Source organism: Uranotaenia lowii, chromosome 3, assembly GCF_029784155.1.
Source record: "Uranotaenia lowii strain MFRU-FL chromosome 3, ASM2978415v1, whole genome shotgun sequence".
Taxonomy (NCBI): Eukaryota; Metazoa; Arthropoda; class Insecta; order Diptera; family Culicidae; genus Uranotaenia; species Uranotaenia lowii.
Genome location: NC_073693.1, coordinates 353,529,462 through 353,551,761, shown reverse-complemented (window position 1 = coordinate 353,551,761; position 22,300 = coordinate 353,529,462). Strand labels below are relative to the sequence as shown.

Genomic DNA, 22,300 nt, shown 5'->3' with positions numbered 1-22,300 from the left:
TGGGAGGCGTGAGAAATACCCTCGGAGTAGAGTGTCTCTCGAGTTGTACGACGTATTCGACAGAAAACATCCAAATCTCAAATTGAAGTGGCGGGTGTGTGCTTTGAAGGGCGCAACTCCAAGATAAATAAAACTCGATCGGCATACAGCGTACACCTCGTGTGATGAGGTTTGGCTTTTAGTAGCTTGAGGAGAAATCGACCCTTTAGTCGTTGAGAGAAGAAGACGTAGGGTATATTCTGAGAGGGAATTCGTCTACGAATATTATCCGTACCGCAATGCAAGGTAGGTCTGAAGGTCAACGGCATGTTTTGTAGTTGGTAACCACAGGTGGTAAATCCCGGTTTACGGATTGTATTCCAAGGCACGGCTAGCCACCGCGTCCCCCCAGTTTGCTACTCTGAGTTCATAGGTACAATGGGAAGATTCGTGATATACTCCATGTATACCCCCTACTCCTTAAACTTAACCTGGAGCCCACCTGTTTCCCACCTCGAACTATTTAACACACTAAGCTTCAACAGTGGGAGGTTTATTCGCGCTAGTGCGCTCCAAGCGATAATCTTAGAAGAGACCGCTTTCAGCGAAACCTCTCATCCTTCCGACTCGAAGTCTGAACTCTCCCCTAACGACATGAGAACCGACATCTCCTCTCAATGACCTGAGATTCCCACGTAAACCTCTCCTTTTCGCGACGTGAGGCCTGATCTCTCCTCTTACGACTCGAGATCCGACCCCACCTCGCATGGACTCGAGGTTGACGTATACATATGTACCTGTCGTTTGCACGACTCAAGGCCCGATGTCTCCTCTAGCGACTCGAGATCTGACCTCTCCTCGTAATGAATCGAGGTAACCACTTATACCCCTCCTCCTGTTGATCCCTGGCCTGATCTTCCCTCTTGTGACTCGAGACCCGCCCTCTTATTGTGAAGACTCGGGGTTGAACACACAAACCTCTCCTGCTGAAGACTCGAGGCCTGACCTCTTCTCTAAAAACTCGAAGTCCGTACACATCCTCTGCACCACGTCGTCTACTGTCGTATCGGGAACATCCATCCATGACATCCATGACCAGTCAGGAATTGCGTCTTTTGGAAGTCTACTTTACCGTGTCTTCTTCCGATCCAGCTCCTGTAGTGCAGGATCAGATAATGAGTCCACCTTCCTCGAGTCCTCATTGGCGAGATCTCGTACGATGGGCGTTGATATGATTCGTGAACCTGTCATCGATCTTCACCCCTTGGTACATAATTGCGCGTTTGGACACGATGTTACACGTTCCAACTGCAATGGTACCTGTTATTATGGAGGCTGATCGTGGACGGTGCCACAAATGAAATAATTACATTTTGGCAAAGTTTGCGTGTATTGGACAACACTTTTCGTGACTCATTCCTCCCATTATCCCCGAAATGGCGTGTACTCACTCGTTTTCACAAGTTTGCAATGTGCTTCCTCCTCGGCCTGAACTTCCAATGTCTCTCGCCTCTGGTACGGCGATCTGCTGTACATGGACTCGGAACCTGTGCACCGGATGTTCGCCCCTGATGAGGCAAGGAGCTTCGGTGGCTGCTCCACCCGATTGATCGTCTGCTACGGAGGCCCTTTGCTTCGGCGGCGGTTCCCAGATGTTACGCCACAGATGAGGCAAGGAGCTTCGGTGGCTGCTCCACCCGATATTCGCCTGCTACGGCGGTCGGAGGCCCTTTGCTTCGGCGGCGGTTCCACCGGATGTTACGCCACTGATGAGGCAAGGAGCTTCGGTGGCTGCTCCACCCGATGATCGCCTGCTACGGCGGTCGGAGGCCCCTTGCTTCGGCGGCGGTTCCCGGATGTTACGCCACAGATGAGGCAAGGAGCTTCGGCGGCTAAGGGAAAAAGGGCCGCCTTTGCGAAAGCCCCCATTAGTCGCCAGACCACTTTCTCGATTTATCGCCAATTACCTCTGCGACCCTTTTCTGGAGCTTGATTTTCTCCTCCTGGAGCTCCTGACCCGGGAATCAAGCTTCTCCTAATGGGCTGCCCTAGAGGCGATAAAAGAGCCGGTTTGAGAACTTGAAAGTGGCTTTTGGCCGGGGTTTTTTACCTTCGATTCCACTGGCTGGATATTGTGCCAAAAAGCACGTGGCGTAGCCGAGTTTTTTGCCGCGTAGCAGCTGTAAATAAAATAGCATTTGATCAATGCCTTTGCGCCAACCGGGGTGCAATTCCGGGGTTACGTACCTCCTACTGGAATGCTGGCCTGAGGATCCTCCGGCTTCTTCCGCTGGCAAAATCGAGTTTTCCTCGGGGCACGCACTCAACAATCGACCGAACTTTTTTCCACCGGAACCGCGAGTGACGATTTGGCGGGTTTGCACGCTCAGTATGGTTTACCCATTTCCTCTGCACGCTCAGTATCGTTCACTCATTTTTTGCACGCTCAGTATCCTTTCTATATTTTTGCGTTTATTTTTCATACAAGCTTGCGCTGCTTAACATGGGGTTGGGTTTTTGGATGGATTATTGTTGCCAATCGCTTTAAACGTATCAACTTTGAGACTAATGACTTAAAATAAATTCAAATGCAACACTGTTTGAGGTAAGATCAGTTTTGTGATCAGTATCATCTTGGTTTTGTGGTGGGCTAGACGCAGGCCCTTAGAGTGCATCTAGCTTCCCACTGCCTGGATAACTACTGTGGCATATTTATCTCCCTGAGCTGAAAACTAATATTACCGATATTATTCAGATTGTTTGGTTTCTCATCAGCGAAAGTGGTACAAGTTTCAATTGAACTGGACAACTGTCACATTAGCCTAGCAATACTGCCACCTCACTTGAGCTAAATTGATCCTTTGTCAGCAACTCCAATAAGTCCATTTCGCGCTCCCTATCATAGTCGTAGGAAAGTGACGAACCCATACCTATATACCCCAGTTCTTCCTCACACGATCGACTTGAATGTGGAGTATCTACTGAAGTGATGAATATTCACGACAACACCCTTCCTCTTGAGTTCCGTCCATAGTTGCCTTCGAACGAATGACAAGATTCCCTCAGATGGCAAAGAATGCATGTCGAATGAGAGCAAAACTAATATTTACTTTTTTGCTTGTCCCACAACTTGGCGAAACACAACAAAACTCGACTCGACTGGGAGCTATTTTTATCATTCCGCAACATATTCAAATATATGATGAGGAACTGACAACTTCTGGGACCCCCGCATGTTGTTGTTGTTGTTCGGGAGAAGTTTGTGTTGCTTGTGTGACTTTGGTGCGTCAAAATGAGAGTGTGAACCTGATTTGAATTATTCAAAACAGAAAAATTTCTTCGGTGTTGGTGTGACTAGAGCCAAGAGTTGTTCCATCCATATTGGCGGCTTTTGGGGGGGGGGGCTCCTTTGCGCTTTACTTCTATAGGTAACTCTCTCATCGATGAGGGAGGTTCCCAGTTTGCGTCCATCACTCAGCTAGTCAGTCAGCGAGCTAGTCAGTCAGTCAACCAGTCAGTTAGCATGTTAGGGGCTGTTAGTCAATGGATTATTATTAAGATTTAAGCGGCAGGGAAGGAAGGCGACAAAACTGGAGCAAAATTACGAAATTGACATCGACGAGCTCTACATGACTGACTAGTTGTTGGGTGATGTTGATGTTGCTGTCGTTTGAAAACAGACTGTAGAAACGAAACGAATCGTGTGTTTGGGTTGTAGACTTTTTTTGTTGCCTCTAGTTATTTCCATTTCATATTTATATTGGTGGGTGCACGCGCTCTTCTTGTCGAAACCAGATCAAAGGAATGGGCTGACTGAATAATTCATGACAGCAAAAAAATATTGAATGAATAGGAGAAATTTGAATGTGGAAACGTACCTAGGAATGAGCACGTGAACACACTCCACACTTTGGGTTCAAGTAAGGGACTTCAGGAAAATTTCACCCGATCGAACAGAAGTTTCTACTCTTGTCGAGACTTCGCGAAAGAGATACATGAAAGTCACAGAGTCATAATTGATGAATTTGGTTTTGTGCGAAACCAGCTGTTTTTTTATCACTGGAAAAGCAATCTTTCCGTGAACTAGTGCATGTTTGAATAACTAAACTAAAACAAATAACTAAATTTAAGTTAAGGGACAAAACTCGAAATACTGTTCAGGAGAACGGTTTATGGAGGAGAGCTTTCAAGAGTTATTTTTTTTCTTAAATGTGTTTTGAAAAATGAAAACTATGATCGATTATCAAATAACTCGAATTTCTCAAATTACTGAAAATACTCAAATTACTAAAATCACTCAAATACCTGTAATAATTCAAATTACTCAAATTGCTCAAATTACTCAAATAACTCAAATCACTAAAATTATTCAAAAAACTCAAATGACTCAAGTTACTCAAATTACTCAAATTAATCAAAAAGTTCAAATAACTCAAATTACTCAAATTACACAAATTACTCAATTACTCCAATCATTCAAGTTACTTAAAATAATCAAATAACTCAAATCACACAAATCACTCAAATTACTCAAATCGCTCGAATTGCTCAAATAACTCAAACTATTCAAACTATTCAAATTACTAAAATTGCTCAAATTACTCAAATTACTCAAATCTCTCAAATAACTCAGATAACTCAAACTACTCAAATAACTCCAATTACTCAAATTTCCTAAATTACTCAAATTACTCACATAACTCAAATTACTCAAACTTCTCAAAAAACTCAAATCACTAAAATTATTCAAAAACTCAAATAACTCACAAAACTTTAATAACTCAAATTCATCAAATTCATAAAATTTCTCAAATAACTGGAATTAGTGAAATTACACATATTACTCAAATTACTCAACTTACTCAAATAACTCAAATTACTCAAATAACTCAAATAACTCGAATTGCTCAAATAACTCAAATTACTCAAATAACTCAAATTACTCAATTACACAAATCATTCAAGTTATCAAATTACTCAAATTACTCAAATAACTCAAATTATTCAAATTACTCAAGTTACTCAAATTACTCAAATTAATCAAATAACTGAAATTACTCTAATTACTCAAATTACTGAAATTACTCAAGTGACTCGAATTACTCAAATTATTCAAATTACTCAAATTACTCAAATTACTCAAATTATTCTACTAACTCAAATTACTCGAATAACTCAAATTACTCAAATTACTCAAATCACTCAAATTGTTCAAATTACTCAAGTTACTCAAATAACTCAAATAATTCAAATTACTCAAATTACTCAAATTACTCAAATTACTCGAATAACTCAAATTATTCAAATTATTCAATTTACTCAAATTACTCAACTTACTCAAATTACTCAAATTGCTCAAATTTCTCAAATTGCTCAAATCACTCAAATTGCTCAAATAACTCAAATAACTCAAATTACTCATATTTCTTAACAACTAAATTTACTCAAATAACTCAAATATCTCAAATTGCTCACATAACTCAAATAACTCAATTAACTCAATTGACTCAAATTACTCCAATAAGTCAAATTACTCAAATCACTAAAATTACTCTAATTACTCAAATTACTCAAACTACTCAAATTACTCAAATAACTCAAATTACTCAAATTACTCAAATTACTCAAATTACTCAAATTACTCAAATTACTCAAATAACTCAAATTACTCAAATAACTCAAATTACTCAAATTACTTAAATATCTCAAATTACTCAAATTACTCAAATTACTCAATTTTTTTAAATTACTCAAATTACTTAAATATCTCAAATTACTCAAATTACTCAAATTACTCAATTTTTTTAAATTACTCAAATTACTCAAATTACTCAAATTACTTTAATAACTGAAATTCCTCAAATTACTCAAATTACTCGAATTTCTAAAATTACTCAAATAACTCAAATAACTCAAAGAACTCAAAGAACTCAAATTACTCAAACTACTCAAATTACTCAAATAACTAAAAATTATTCTTATAACTCAAATTGCTCAAATTACTCAAATTACTCAAATGACTCAAATGACTCAAACAACTGAAATCACTCAAACTCCTCAAAGTACTCAAATTAATAAAAATTATTCTAATTACTCAAATTACTCACATAACTCAAATTACTCAAATTGCTCAAATTACTCAAATTACTCAAATTACTCAAATTACTTTAATAACTCAAATTACTCAAACTACTCAAATAACTCAAATAACTAAAACTACCCAAATTACTCAAATTGTTAAAATTACCGTAGTAACCCAAGAAACTCAAGTTACTCAAATTACTCATTTTAATCCAATTTTTTAAGTGACTCAAATTTTTCAACCATCTTAAAAATCCTCAACGCTGAATTTTTTTTAAGGGATGGAAAAAGCTCAATACACATTTTCATTCAAAAACATAACTTAAGCTCCTCAAGCTCTCCCAATTAAATTTATAGGTGGGATTTTAGAAATTGACTTGAGTAAAATGGATCAATTGTTTGTTTGGTTATTCTGAGTTTATTCTGATATTTGAAATATTTAAGAAATTTTCGTGAATTTTTTTAGACACAAAATGCCAGATTAATTGATGCAAAAAAAGTTACTTCAATTTTAGGAATATGTCAAACAGACAGATGTTTGCAACTTTAGAAAAAAAAACACGTAAATTTTGTAAGAATTAATTAAACTCCAAACCCATTATCAGAAGACAATCATGAGTCAATAACAGCTTCTTTCCGAAAGTTAAGATCTTGAATGATATTTTAACGACTGTTAATTGAATTTTGAGATGTGTTTTTCGGCTTTTAGTCTTTTTAAATAGTGAAAACGACCATTTATTTAACGTTAAATGAATAGTCGTTTTCACTATTTAAAAAGACTGATAGCCAAAAAACACATCTCGAAAGTTAAGATTAAGTTTTAATATTTAGTACTAAAATGAGCATTGATATACTGTAATTTGTAAAAATACAAAACGTGTTTGGCTCCTTAAAGTCTAAAGGTATGAGCCGTTTCAAATAAAGGAATTTAAAAAAAAAACTATTGTCATTCCCAGGAAGTTAGACGATACAAATTAAGCATAATAAATAAGAATCAATTTCATACTTTCAACTAATCGCGATCATCAACTAAACTAAAAGTAAGATCTATTCTAGTTGATTCGAGGAAAATTCGTTAGAACTTAATATCGCTTCAAGGAGGACCAAGATCGGAACATAAGATTCGCCAAGCTAAAGTAGTTTGAGGTGTGTGACTGACTAACCGTACAGGTTTTTCAGATATTTGGTCCTGTTGAGTTTCATTGTTTTGTTTCAATTTGATGAATATTATTTAACATTCTATAAAAAGAATATTAAGCTTCCATTTAAGTAAGGAGGCACTTTATAAAAAATGCAATAGCCTGTTTTTTTATGCTTGAATAAATTATCTAAAAATTGTGAAAAATTTTAATTCCCCAATTTTTACACAACCATAACTAATCTTCAACATATTTTTTTCTACTTTCAGAACCTCACAATATTACAATCGTTGAAAAGACACCGAAACCGCACTTGTAACGGAACCTTTCGCACATGATCTCATCACCATCATCATCAGCATTGGCTCGTTGGTCAACCAGAATCCAGCAAGCAAAACTCGGTTGACAACGTTTTTTTTTTATTTTTGGTTTAAATTTACATCCCCGACCCGGTCATAAATCAGTTCAAGCTACCCTGCCAAATCTCACCAGAAGCAATAAATCGATCCGTACGAGCGATGATGAAAATGGTAAGTTAAGGATTTTTTTTTGTTTTCTTTATATGTTTTTTATGCTTTGTTACTCTGCCCCCATCAAGGGATCGAACCCGAAGGTTCGAATATGTTCGAAAAGGTGTTAAATGTCTCACGATTCTCCTCGATATTCTGATATAATTTATTACCGTCACATATTATGCAAGGAAAAGGTGACAAGTACGACTTTTCACACGATATTTCAAATTTGAAAGGGGACCAAATTGGGAGAATTTTATCGGTAGGAATTTTAAAAATCATCGAATATTTTTTTTTTCGTTGCGATAACAGAAATGTGGTCTTCGAAAGGGAAAAAACGAAACTAGACCACCCGGAAAAAAGGTAATCGATTCCGTGATGCTGGTGCTTGAACCATTTCAGCACCGATCGTGACATGAAATGAAGAAGAGCGACAGATCTATTTCACACCCATCCTCCAGCTGATGACGAGGTTTATGTATATGGTTCTGGTTCACCATCAGAGACCACAACATCGTTACGTTGTTGTTGAGAGATCCAAATCGAGACTTCCCTCTAGGAAGGTGAATTTTCCATCCGTCATGCACACCTCCTACGGGGAAGAAAGATCAAATTTCGTACCGTTTTCGAGACACGGCCGATTCGTGCCAAGGCAATCGGGAACGTTTCCCATAGAGCAACTTTATGAAAATAAAAAAAACACCCAACAACCCACTTGAGAGAAAAAAAAACCGTAACCTGATGCAAACGTCACTAGCTAAGGTTTGCGAAAAAATTCACTTTCAACTGTTCGACGAAACGACGAGGCGACCTAATGGGCTAGTTGCTCAACCTCCTAGAACGGAATCAAATTCCAAGCGGATTTCGAAAGTGACATCAACAGCTGGAAGCGACAAACCCGTTTAGTCTTCGAGTTCCCACGCGCTCATTCGACTTATCATCGAACATCGTCGTTAGCCGATCGAGAATCTTCATTCGAATGTTGTTCTTGCCCAATGCTGGTTAATAAAAAATCTGGATTGGCGGTTTCTTCAAGAGAAAATGTGCAACATATGTACGTACGTGACCTTGTTTCCGAGAAGTTAAGCTCTAACGACATCTGTTTAGAATCTCCGCCACTGCCTAAAGAGCAGAAGATGCAGAAGAGCAACTTTCGATTTTAACTTCTGATTCTTCTGATCGCACAAGCACAAGGCTCTGGTGCCAATTAAACGAAGCAAAAATCTGGATTATACAGGTCGTAAAAATGTAGCGCGCATCTTGGTCCGGTTTTTTCTCTCAAATACTAACTAAGCCTCTAACAGAGCCGCGCCAAACCAGGCTAAGTTGACTCTTATCTCCTCGAGAATCGCGAAAAGTTCATCCAACTAACTAAGACAGTCGTTCTAAATAATAAATCAAACAGATAACTTAAAGACTGTTCTAAAATAGAAATGACAAAAATGCCGAAAATTGCAAGAAAAAATATCGAAAATTACAAAACTGACAAACAAGACAAAAAATACAAATATTTCAGAAATGACAAAAATTAAAAAATTGACCAAAATGACAAAAATTACAATGACAAAAATAACAAAAATAACAAAAATTCTAAAAAAACAAGAATGACAAAAAAAACACAAAAAAAATATTACAAAAAAATAAAAAAAACAAAAATTTAAAAAATGACCAACATGACAAAAATTGCAAAAATTACAAAAATTATAAAAACTATAAAAACAAAAAAAATATGCAAAAATAAATAAAAAATACAAAAAAAAACAAAAATGACAAAAATTACAAAATTATAAAAAATCACAAAAATTTCAAAAATGACAAAAATTACAAAAATGACAAAAATTACAAAAATGATAAAAATTACGAAAAATACAAAAATAACAAAAAATACAAAAATAACAAAAATTACAAAAATTACAAAAAATGCAAAAATTACAAAAATAACAAATTATAAAAAATCATAAAAAAAAACAAAAATGACAAAAATAACAAAAATAACCAGAATTGCAAAAATTAAAAAAAACTACAAAAATAACAAAAATAACCAAAATAACAATAACAAAAATTACAAAAATTACAAAAATTACAAAAATAACAAAAATTACGAAAATTATGAAAATAACAAAAACGCCAAAAATTGCAAAAAATACAAAAATTAATAAGGATAAAAAATACCGAAAATTTCAAAAAATGACAAAAATGACAAAAAATGAAAAGAATTGCAAAAATTACAAGAACAACAAAAATTACAAAAATGACCCAAATTACAAAAATAACACATATTACAAAAATTTAAAAAATTACAAAAATCACAAAAATTAAAAATAACAAAAATTAGAAAAATAACAAAAATGACAAAAATTACAAAAATTACAAAAATAACCAAAATTACAAAAATGACAAAAATTACAAAAATGACAAAAATTGAGAAAAATTACAAAAATGACAAAAATTAAAAAAATTTAAAAAAATTCCAATAATTACAAAAAACGACAAAAATTACAAAAATAACAAAAAAAAACAACAAAAAAAACAAATTAAAACAAAGAAAACTAAAATTACAAAAATTACAAAGTAACATAAAAAACAAAAACAACAAAAATTACAAAATTTCTTAAAACAACAAAAATTGCAAAAATTACGAAAATAACAAAAAAAACACAAAAATAAACATTCCAAAAATAACAAAAATAACAAAAATGACAAAAAAAAAACAAAAATTACAAAAATTACAAAAATTATAAAAATTGCAAACATAATAATAATGACAATAATTACAAAAATGTCAAAAAATACATACATATATTGCAAAAATTACAAAAATAACAAAACTCGCAAAGATGTCAAAAACAAAAATTACAAAAACGACCATCTCTTAAAATAACAAAAATGACGAATTTAAAAAATGACGAATTTTAAAAATTAACAAAATAACCAAAACTACAAAAAAATGGCTAAAATTTCAAAAACTACAAAAATTAAAAACAAACAAAAACAACAAAATGTATTTGAATAACAAAAATTTAAAAATTACAAAAATTTAAAATCTTACAAAAATTAAAAATAACAAAAATTTCAAAATTTTCGAAAATGACACTTATGTCAAAAGTAACAACAAAAAAAATGACAAAAATAACAGAAATACCAAAATTACAAAATTTTCAAAAATAACAAAAAAAAATTAAAAAAAAACAAAAATGACAAAAATTAAAAAAAAAACATAAAAATCAGAAAAATGACAAAAATAACAAAAATAAAAAATGACAAAAATAACAAAAATAACAAAAAAAAAACAAAAAAAAAACAAAAATTACAAAAATAATAAAATTAATAAAAATTATAAAAATTATAAAAATTATAAAAATTATAAAAATTATAAAAATTATAAAAATTATAAAAATTATAAAAATTATAAAAATTATAAAAATTATAAAAATAACAAAAATTACAAAAATAACAAAAAAGACAAAATACAAAAAAGACAAAAATGACAAAAATAACAAAAATTAAAAAAAAAAAAACAAAAATGACATAAATTACAAAAACTACAAATATGACAAAAATGACAAAAATGACAAGAATTACAAAAATAACAAAATTTCAAAAAATTAAAAATATAAAAAAAAATCAAAAATGACAAAAATGAAAAAAATGACATAAATGACAAAAATGATAAAAATGACAAAAATGACAAAAATGACAAAAATGACAAAAATGACCAAAATGACAAAAATGACAAAAATGACAAAAATGACAAAAATGACAAAAATGACAAAAATGACAAAAATGACAAAAATGACAAAAATGACAAAAATGACAAAAATGACAAAAATGACAAAAATGACAAAAATGACAAAAATGACAAAAATGACAAAAATGACAAAAATGACAAAAATGACAAAAATGACAAAAATGACAAAAATGACAAAAATGACAAAAATGACAAAAATGACAAAAATGACAAAAATGACAAAAATGACAAAAATGACAAAAATGACAAAAATGACAAAAATGACAAAAATGACAAAAATGACAAAAATGACAAAAATGACAAAAATGACAAAAATGACAAAAATGACAAAAATGACAAAAATGACAAAAATGACAAAAATGACAAAAATGACAAAAATGACAAAAATGACAAAAATGACAAAAATGACAAAAATGACAAAAATGACAAAAATGACAAAAATGACAAAAATGACAAAAATGACAAAAATGACAAAAATGACAAAAATGACAAAAATGACAAAAATGACAAAAATGACAAAAATGACAAAAATGACAAAAATGACAAAAATGACAAAAATGACAAAAATGACAAAAATGACAAAAATGACAAAAATGACAAAAATGACAAAAATGACAAAAATGACAAAAATGACAAAAATGACAAAAATGACAAAAATGACAAAAATGACAAAAATGACAAAAATGACAAAAATGACAAAAATGACAAAAATGACAAAAATGACAAAAATGACAAAAATGACAAAAATGACAAAAATGACAAAAATGACAAAAATGACAAAAATGACAAAAATGACAAAAATGACAAAAATGACAAAAATGACAAAAATGACAAAAATGACAAAAATGACAAAAATGACAAAAATGACAAAAATGACAAAAATGACAAAAATGACAAAAATGACAAAAATGACAAAAATGACAAAAATGACAAAAATGACAAAAATGACAAAAATGACAAAAATGACAAAAATGACAAAAATGACAAAAATGACAAAAATGACAAAAATGACAAAAATGACAAAAATGACAAAAATGACAAAAATGACAAAAATGACAAAAATGACAAAAATGACAAAAATGACAAAAATGACAAAAATGACAAAAATGACAAAAATGACAAAAATGACAAAAATGACAAAAATGACAAAAATGACAAAAATGACAAAAATGACAAAAATGACAAAAATGACAAAAATGACAAAAATGACAAAAATGACAAAAATGACAAAAATGACAAAAATGACAAAAATGACAAAAATGACAAAAATGACAAAAATGACAAAAATGACAAAAATGACAAAAATGACAAAAATGACAAAAATGACAAAAATGACAAAAATGACAAAAATGACAAAAATGACAAAAATGACAAAAATGACAAAAATGACAAAAATGACAAAAATGACAAAAATGACAAAAATGACAAAAATGACAAAAATGACAAAAATGACAAAAATGACAAAAATGACAAAAATGACAAAAATGACAAAAATGACAAAAATGACAAAAATGACAAAAATGACAAAAATGACAAAAATGACAAAAATGACAAAAATGACAAAAATGACAAAAATGACAAAAATGACAAAAATGACAAAAATGACAAAAATGACAAAAATGACAAAAATGACAAAAATGACAAAAATGACAAAAATGACAAAAATGACAAAAATGACAAAAATGACAAAAATGACAAAAATGACAAAAATGACAAAAATGACAAAAATGACAAAAATGACAAAAATGACAAAAATGACAAAAATGACAAAAATGACAAAAAAGACAAAAATGACAAAAATGACAAAAATGACAAAAATGACAAAAATGACAAAAATGACAAAAATGACAAAAATGACAAAAATGACAAAAATGACAAAAATGACAAAAATGACAAAAATGACAAAAATCACAAAAATCACAAAAATGACAAAAATCACAAAAATGACAAAAATGACAAAAATGACAAAAATGACAAAAATGACAAAAATAACAAAAATGACAAAAATGACAAAAATGACAAAAATGACAAAAATGACAAAAATGACAAAAATGACAAAAATTACAAAAATGACAAAAATGACAAAAATGACAAAAATGACAAAAATGACAAAAATGACAAAAATGACAAAAATGACAAAAATGACAAAAATGACAAAAATGACGAAAATGACAAAAATGACAAAAATGACAAAAATGACAAAAATGACAAAAATGACAAAAATGACAAAAATGACAAAAATGACAAAAATGACAAAAATGACAAAAATGACCAAAATGACAAAAATGACAAAAATGACAAAAATGACAAAAATGACAAAAATGACAAAAATGACAAAAATGACAAAAATCACAAAAATCACAAAAATCACAAAAATGACAAAAATCACAAAAATGACAAAAATGACAAAAATCACAAAAATGACAAAAATGACAAAAATGACAAAAATGACAAAAATGACAAAAATGACAAAAATGACAAGAATGACAAAAATGACAAAAATGACAAAAATGACAAAAATGACAAAAATGACAAAAATGACAAAAATGACAAAAATGACAAAAATGACAAAATGACAAAAATGACAAAAATGACAAAAATGACAAACAAATCACTTTTTGATTTTTTACGATTTGATTTCGTGAGACTTTGACTCTTTGACTCTTTGACTTTTCCACTTTTTAACTCTTTGACAACACTTTGTTTATTGTTTATTACTTAGTCTTTGGATGAGGAATTACCATACAGACAAATTTCTTAAAAACTAGGTTATTCTACTTATGTCTAGTTTAAATTTACGTTTACATACATTAAAATCAAACAGATGGTACACTACATTGAAACGTTCACAGCATTTGTCGATTGGGTGGTTTCGACCATACGCAGTACGGTGGTAAGGTATCCAGAGAAACTGGCGTTGTCGGAGCGTCCTCGTGGATACTTATAAATTGACACGCTGGAGTATGTAAGAGCAGTCCACACGATGAGTCAGGGTGTCAAAAATAAAAGTTTGCTGAAGTTCGGTACGACGTTTTTCAAGCGTGGCCAGATTTACAAGGGCGCATCTTTGTTCGTAAGACGGAAGACGAAGTGGTTCAGTCCAGGGAAGGCGCCGTAAAGCATACCTTATAAAACTACGTTGAACTCGTTCAAGGTGGTAGCTCTGTGTGCTCTGAAAAGGAGCCCATATCTGTGCAGCGTATTCCATAATGCTCCGTACCGATGCGCAGTAAACAGCTTTCAAAGTATAGATGTCGTCAAACTCCTCGGTATTTCGACGCAGAAATCCTAATGCAGAAAAACCTTTTGCGGAAGTAATTGCAATATGTTCAGCAAATGTGAGCCTGTTATCAATCTTCACTCCGAGATCTAAAATGGACTTCACGTTTTCAAGATAACTTTCTGATAGGCGGTAGTCAAATTTGACGATGTTTCGTGAGCGAGTAAAATTTACTACCTTACATTTTTTTGCATTAGCCTGCATCCCGTTCGAGCGGCACCAGCTTTCAAGCCTAGCGATATCAGCTTGCAGTGCCATACAATCTATATTACTATGAATCCTCCTAAAAAGCTTCAAATCGTCAGCATACAGGAGCTTGTCGGAGTGGAGTTTTTCACATAGATCATTTACAAATGTAATGAAAAGTAGCGGTCCGAGGTGGCTTCCTTGAGGTACACCTGACGGGGTTTCGAATATACTAGATCGTGACCCATTTATTTTCGTGAAAGCGCAGCGATTTATGAGATACGACTTGATCCACTCGAGTGACCAAGTTGGAAAACCAAGTCGGTCCAACTTTCTGATAAGTAAATCGTGCGGGACTCGATCGAAAGCTTTAGCAAAATCGATATAAATCGAGTCCACTTGACAACCTTTTTCCAGGCTATTACTGATTGAGCTTACGTAGCACATTAAGTTGCTAACAGTCGACCTCTTCTTCACAAAGCCATGCTGTGATTCGGATATGAACGGTTTAACGGCGGCGTACAGTCTTTCTTGCATCAAAGCTTCGTATACTTTGGAAATAGAATTCAGAATTGAGATGGGACGGTAATTTTCGACTTGACAACACTTCAATTGAGAGTCATCTTCTCAAATAAATTCAGAAACTTTCAATTTCGTTCAGTCAATTCCCATCAACCTGACCTTTCCGTTGTAACAATCTCTTGCAATTTATTACCGGATATCGGGTGCTTCCGGGCTTACTGACTGACTGCCAATAACGAACAGTTTCCATTGTGAGCCACCGAGAGAAATAATAATATTCATCAATCAGCCCCTCTTTGTGCCAGAAGGGGATTTCAACCTGTCCCTCCTGGAAAGTCCATTTCCAATTCAATTTATCCCTTTTAATAGCTAATAAATAGAGCTCATGTATCCCCGGCTTATCGGAGGCACCCTAACCAGGTAAAGTCCAACTTGATTCAAGTCACTCGTTTCACTCTCGAATGGCCAATGTGACACATTGAGAAATGATCTCATTGTTTTTGTTTCCGTTCAATTCACGACTTCGTTGGATTCCCCGGAGAAAGAAATCGAAACTGATGCAGCTGAAGTCACTCAGAAGGCATCAATTTAGCTCACCCGAGTTATCAACCTACCAAGGTTGGTGCTATCGAAATGTAAGGGCTGCATTTCTTCAGTCGTAGCTTCCGGTTTTGAAGGGAAAAACTTTTTTAATGATACCCCTAAATTGAAGATTCACTTACTATACAAGTGGTCGTTAAAGATAAAAAAACGTTTTTTTAGGACTGGTTTCATCTTTTCAAAGCCCCTTTACTTAGAGCCTTGAGATTTTTTAAGTCGCACTAGTTAGCAACTCTTTACAACTTATTAAATAACTTAATATTGATCCGAAAAACTCGTTAAATAACTTATATATGTTCTAATAAAAAACGGCGAAACGGCAACTTAATTACCATAAAAATTCCCCCAAAGCACTAATTACTGAATGGCTAATCCGTAATAGAACTGCCATGGAAGGCATAAAGACCGTACCGCGCCGCGTCGCTTTGCCGCTTTTCTGAAGACTTGTTGAAGCGTCGCTTGACGTGGTGGAAGGGGGGGCAGGCGATTGGATGGTAGATTAAAGATAGAGCAACTTGGCGACGCGGCATTGCTTTACATTCCCCAGAGCCAACAATCAACACAGAGAGCAGCCGGGGCACGTTAATAGATCTACTTGGTCGGATTCCGCCTAGATTGGTGGCGCTGCTGCAGTCAGTCAGTCATTAAAAAATCTGCGCAGGTACGTTTGTTAATGTCTGTGTGTGTGCTTATTACTCGAGGCGGCGCGTCTATTCCCCCTTGAGAATTGCGTACAGATCTTCCCACCGTTAAAGTCGTCTCGCGACGCTTCGAGGTGCCACCACAAGAGAAGCGTGCCGATGGCAGCAACAACAACATTTAAGGAGACGACGATCAATCGATTTCTACCGCGATCGACCGACATTCTTGATAATAGCGATTTGATTCTCTCGCGCGGCAAGCACACTGACAATAATTTTAACAATTTCCCAGCCTCCGGTCGGAAAAAATGAAAACACGAAGATACCGCTTTATAATTAAATGCGTGCACTCGTGGGTTGATGATGGTTTTATAAAATTATACTTTGGCGGATTACTTTTGAAGAGATCAAATTTGCATGCATAATTATGTTCTATAACACTTCAAGACTCAATTTTGAACCTTCTTCCATTTCATAATTTAGAAGAAAAATTGAATGAAAATATTCAATTTAGAAGAACCAATCACTGAACCAACCCCATTTACATTTCACATTAACTTTTTAGGGAGGCTGAAAATTGTGTAGCCTGGTTTTAGAACAAATGCTAACAGAATAAAAAAGAATAGTTTCAAGCCAAATAGATATTCATTTGAAGAATGTGAACTGATAAAAACTATATATATGACATCTATTAAGAAAGAAAATGTATGGAAAAATTACCAAGAGCCCTTTCAAACGGTAAGAAAAAAGAAGTAAACAGAAATGCTGGATTATAGACGAATTTATTTATTTTGTTTGGAGAATAGTTTAAAAACTCAAATTGATTAACACCTCAAGGACCAACGTGTGTTGTGGTTACACTAAATAAGGACCGATAAAAAAATAATCGTAGCGTCAGAACTTGAGCCTTATATCTCGGAAACTACTTAACCGATCTTCACAAATTCTTAACCATTAAATTACTTGAAGTCTCAAAACTTTATTTGGCTTGATTGTAAGGTTTTTAAGGTTTATTCAAGACACTTTACCATTCAAATGGCATTCATGTCTGTATCAATTCCTATTAAAATTATTTATAATTTGTGTATCGAATTTCACAACTTTAGAAATTTCAGAACATTGTTTTTTTTTTTGCTTACACAATTCGAAAGAATATCGAAGATAGAAAGACCCTCCATTTCCAAACCTCGGCAGTCAACCAGGATGTGTTGAACAGTTATTCTAACACCGTGGAAGGAGCATTCTGGACATTTGTATGATTTCTTAATTTTTAGGTGCTATATATTCTATTAATTTTTTTATTATTGTTGATATATTGTATCAACATTCCGTTCAACGTAAAAACGTATTTAGGGTGTTTGTCTAAATCATATTAGTCCTGTAATAGCAAAAACTCTATGGTATTGTCGTTACAAAAACCATTCGATTTTGGCACATGTGCCAAAAACGGATGTTGCCAGAAATGGACGGGGTCTGTATAATTTTCTCTCTTCTACCTTAATAAGGTATGCTTTGCTACACCTTAAAAAAATGTTTTGTTTTTTAAATTAGTTGTTTTATTGTTTTGTGGGCATAATTTTATTATTTTTGTAAATTTCAATCAAATTTCAACATAATTCGAAGGCAACTGCTTTAAAATTAGACCTGCAGCTCTAGTTTGGAATTGCAATACAAAGACATCATAAGCTTGTATCTAAAACTCAGGGCCAGATTAAGCCATCGCACAATGGGGACAAAAGTGTACAAACCGCGAAGAAATTCAATATCTTTCGTACTACATGACCCAAATCTATGAAAATATACTTTTCTTTTGTAAAAATTTCCAGAGAATCGATTGGACATAGTTTCAAACACCGCACAAGCTTACGAACGGAGATATAGTGCCTTTTTAACCCCTTATTCCCCTATATTTTGTAAACATTCCAGAAAAACACTGATTCGAACCAGAGAATTTTAAATGAAAACAGACCTATCGTGTGTAATTTTTTCTGAGGAATCGAATGAAGGCTGTTCTGGCCTCCGCACGCTTCAGAAAATGGAGTTATGGCTGTTTTTACCCTCAATTCCCCTATATTTTTCAATTATTTCAGAAAAAAGCTGATTCGAACTTGAAAATTTTGAACCAAATGGGTTGTATTTTGTGTGATTTTTTCCGAGAAATCGAATGAATACTGTTTGAGCCCCCGCACGCTTTGGAAAATGGAGTTATGGCTGTTTTACCCTAAATTCCCCTCAATTTTTCAAATCGTTAAGAAAAAGCATGTTCGGACTTGAAAATTTTGAATCTTTTGGGACGTATCTTGTGTAATTTTTTCCGAGGAATGCAATAAAGGCTGTTTGAGCCACCGCACGCTTCGGAAAATGAAGTTATGGCTGTTTTTACCCTCAATTCCCCTACATTTTTCAATAATTTAAGAAAAAAGCATGTTCGGACTTGAAAAATTTGAACCGAATGGAATGAATCCTATGTGATTTTTTCCGAGGAATCCAACGAAGCCTATTTGAGCCACCGCACGGATTAGAAACAGGAGCTATGGCTGTTTTACCCTCAATTGCCCAACATTTTTGAAATAGCTCAGAAAAAGCATGTTGAGACCAGATAATTTTGAACCAAAAGTAAAGTATTTTGTGGAGTTTTTTCCGAGGAATCGAATGAAGTTATGGCTGTTTTACCTTCAATTCCCCTACATTTTCAAATTGTTAAGAAACCGCATGTTCGGACTTGAAAATTTTGAATCTTTTGGGACGTATCTTGTGTGATTTTTTCCGAGGAATCCAATGGAGCTTGTTTGAGCAACCGCATGCTTTGGAAAATGGAGTTTTGGCTGTTTTTACCCTCAATTCCCCTACAGTTTTCAATGGTTTAAGAAAAAATCATGTTCGGACTTTAAAATTTTGAACCAAATGGGTTGTATCTTATGTAATTTTTTCCAAGGAATCCAACGAAGCCTATTTGAGCCACCGCACGGATTGGAAACAGAAGTTATGGCTGTTTTACCCTCAATTTCCCTACATTTTTCAAATTGCTCAGAAAAAGCATGTTCGGACTTGAAAATTTTGAACCAAATGGAACGTATCAGGTGTGATTTTTTTTGGGGAATGCAACGAAGCCTATTTGACACACAGCACACATCGGAAACAGGAGTTATGGCTGTTTTACCCTCAATTCCCTTTCATTTTTTCAAAAAGTTCAGAAAAACCATGATCGGACTTGAAAATTTTGAGCTAAACGAGACTTATCTAATGCAATTTTTTCCGAGGAATCCAATGGGGCCTGTTTGAGCCTCCGCACGCTTTGAAATAGTGAGTTATGGCTGTTTTTACCCTCAATTCCCATACATTTTTCTGAAATCATTGAAAAATGTAGGAGAATCGAGGGTAAAAACAGCCATAACTCACTATTTTAAAGCGTGCGGTGGCTCAAACAGGCTTCATTGGATTCCTCGAAAAAAATTGCATTAGATAAGTCTCGTTTAGTTCAAACTTTTCAAGTCCGATCATGGTTTTTCTGAACTTTTTGAAAAAATGAAAGGGAATTGAGGGTAAAACAGCCATAACTCCTGTTTCCGATGTGTGCGGTGTGTCAAATAGGCTTCGTTGCATTCCCCAAAAAAACCACACATGATACGTTCCATTTGGTTCAAAATTTTAAAGTCCGAACATGCTTTTTCTGAGCAATTTGAAAAATGTAGGGAAATTGAGGGTAAAACAGCCATAACTTCTGTTTCCAATCCGTGCGGTGGCTCAAATAGGCTTCGTTGGATTCCTTGGAAAAAATTACATAAGATACAACCCATTTGGTGCAAAATTTTAAAGTCCGAACATGATTTTTTCTTAAACCATTGAAAACTGTAGGGGAATTGAGGGTAAAAACAGCCATAACTCCATTTTCCAAAGCGTGCGGTGGCTCAAACAAGCTTCATTGGATTCCTCGGAAAAAATCACACAAGATACGTCCCAAAAGATTCAAAATTTTCAAGTCCGAACATGCGTTTTCTTAACAATTTGAAAATGTAGGGGAATTGAAGGTAAAACAGCCATAACTTCATTTTCCGAAGCGTGCGGCGGCTCAAACAGCCTTCATTCGATTCCTCGTAAAAAACTCCACAAAATACTTACTTTTGGTTCAAAATTATCTGGTCTCAACATGCTTTTTCTGAGCTATTTCAAAAATTTTGGGCAATTGAGGGTAAAACAGCCATAACTCCTGTTCCTAATCCGTGCAGTGGCTCAAATAGGCTTCGTTGGATTTCTCGGAAAAAATCACATAGGATTTATTCCATTTGATTCAAATTTTTCAAGTCCGAACATGCTTTTTTCTTAAATTATTGAAAAATGTAGGGGAATTGAGGGTAAAAACAGCCATAACTTCATTTTCCGAAGCGTGCGGTGGCTCAAACAGCCTTTATTGGATTCCTCGGAAAAAATCACACAAGATACGTCCCATAAGATTCAAAAATTTCAAGTCCGAACATGCTTTTTCTTAACAATTTGAGAATTGAGGGGAATTTAGGGTAAAACAGCCATAACTCCATTTTCCAAAGCGTGCGGGGGCTCAAAAAGCATTCATTCGATTTCTCGGAAAAAATCACACAAAATACAACCCATTTTGTTCAAAATTTTCAAGTTCGAATAAGCTTTTTTCTGAAATAATTGAAAAATATAGGGGAATTGAGGGTAAAAACAGCCATAACTCCATTTTCTGAAGCGTGCGGAGGCCAGAACAGCCTTCATTCGATTCCTCAGAAAAAAATTACACACGATAGGTCTGTTTTCATTCAAAATTCTCTGGTTCGAATCAGTGTTTTTCTGGAATGTTTACAAAATATAGGGGAATAAGGGGTTATAAAGGCACTATATCTCCGTTCGTAAGCTTGTGCGGTGTTTGAAACTATGTCCAATCGATTCTCCGTAAATTTTCACAAAAGGAAAGTATATTTTCATAGATTTTGGTCATGTAGCACGAAAGATATTGAATTTCTTCGCGGTTTGTACACTTTTTTCCCCATTGTGCATCGGTGGGGATGGGGGTTTGGTCAATTTTTCTCGGGGAAAAATTGACCAAACCCCCTACGAAAAATTTTTTATATGCCGTCCCAGGAAAAACATAATAATTTGAACAAATAGATAAAGGAACAGGAAATGAGTTCAGTATTTTTCCAGATTATCCGGTTTTTTACGGACATGTCGAAATATTCAACTTAAAAATTTAGGAAAAATGCGGTCCGGCCGGGTTTTTCCGAAAATCTTATAAAAAAACCCAGTACTTGTGATCTGTTCACATTACTAGCAAAACCAACATCAAACTGGAGTTGAGTTATTAAAATTTTCATTTTATGTGTCTGGTGTCCTCAAACAATAATTTTTAATACATCACGTGCAAATATTGCAGTTATCTCTCATAAAACTCTGTTTAAAGCTGTTGCAAAATTCGTTCAAATTTATTAAATGACTCACTAATCATCACCAATCACTAATAACTAATGTACTTCCACAGCCAGAACTAATAAAAAATAATTATTATTCTTTTGTCTTTGTTTATGTTTTGTATTATGTTAACATAAAAACATTAAAATAATAGAAAATGGCCGGGCCCACTGTGGAGCAGAGAA

The 22,300-nt window shown here is 33.7% G+C and overlaps 1 protein-coding gene across 1 annotated transcript in view; it reads left to right on the top strand.

Annotated features, from left to right (window-relative positions):
• Positions 1–7,470: 7,470 nt before the first annotated feature.
• Positions 7,471–22,300, top strand: part of LOC129754151 (probable serine/threonine-protein kinase tsuA) — a 162,075-nt gene continuing 147,245 nt past the window's right edge. The window contains exon 1 of the mRNA XM_055750034.1: positions 7,471–7,729. The gene's annotated coding sequence lies outside the window, so the exon portion shown is untranslated. The remainder of the gene's footprint in view (positions 7,730–22,300) is intronic.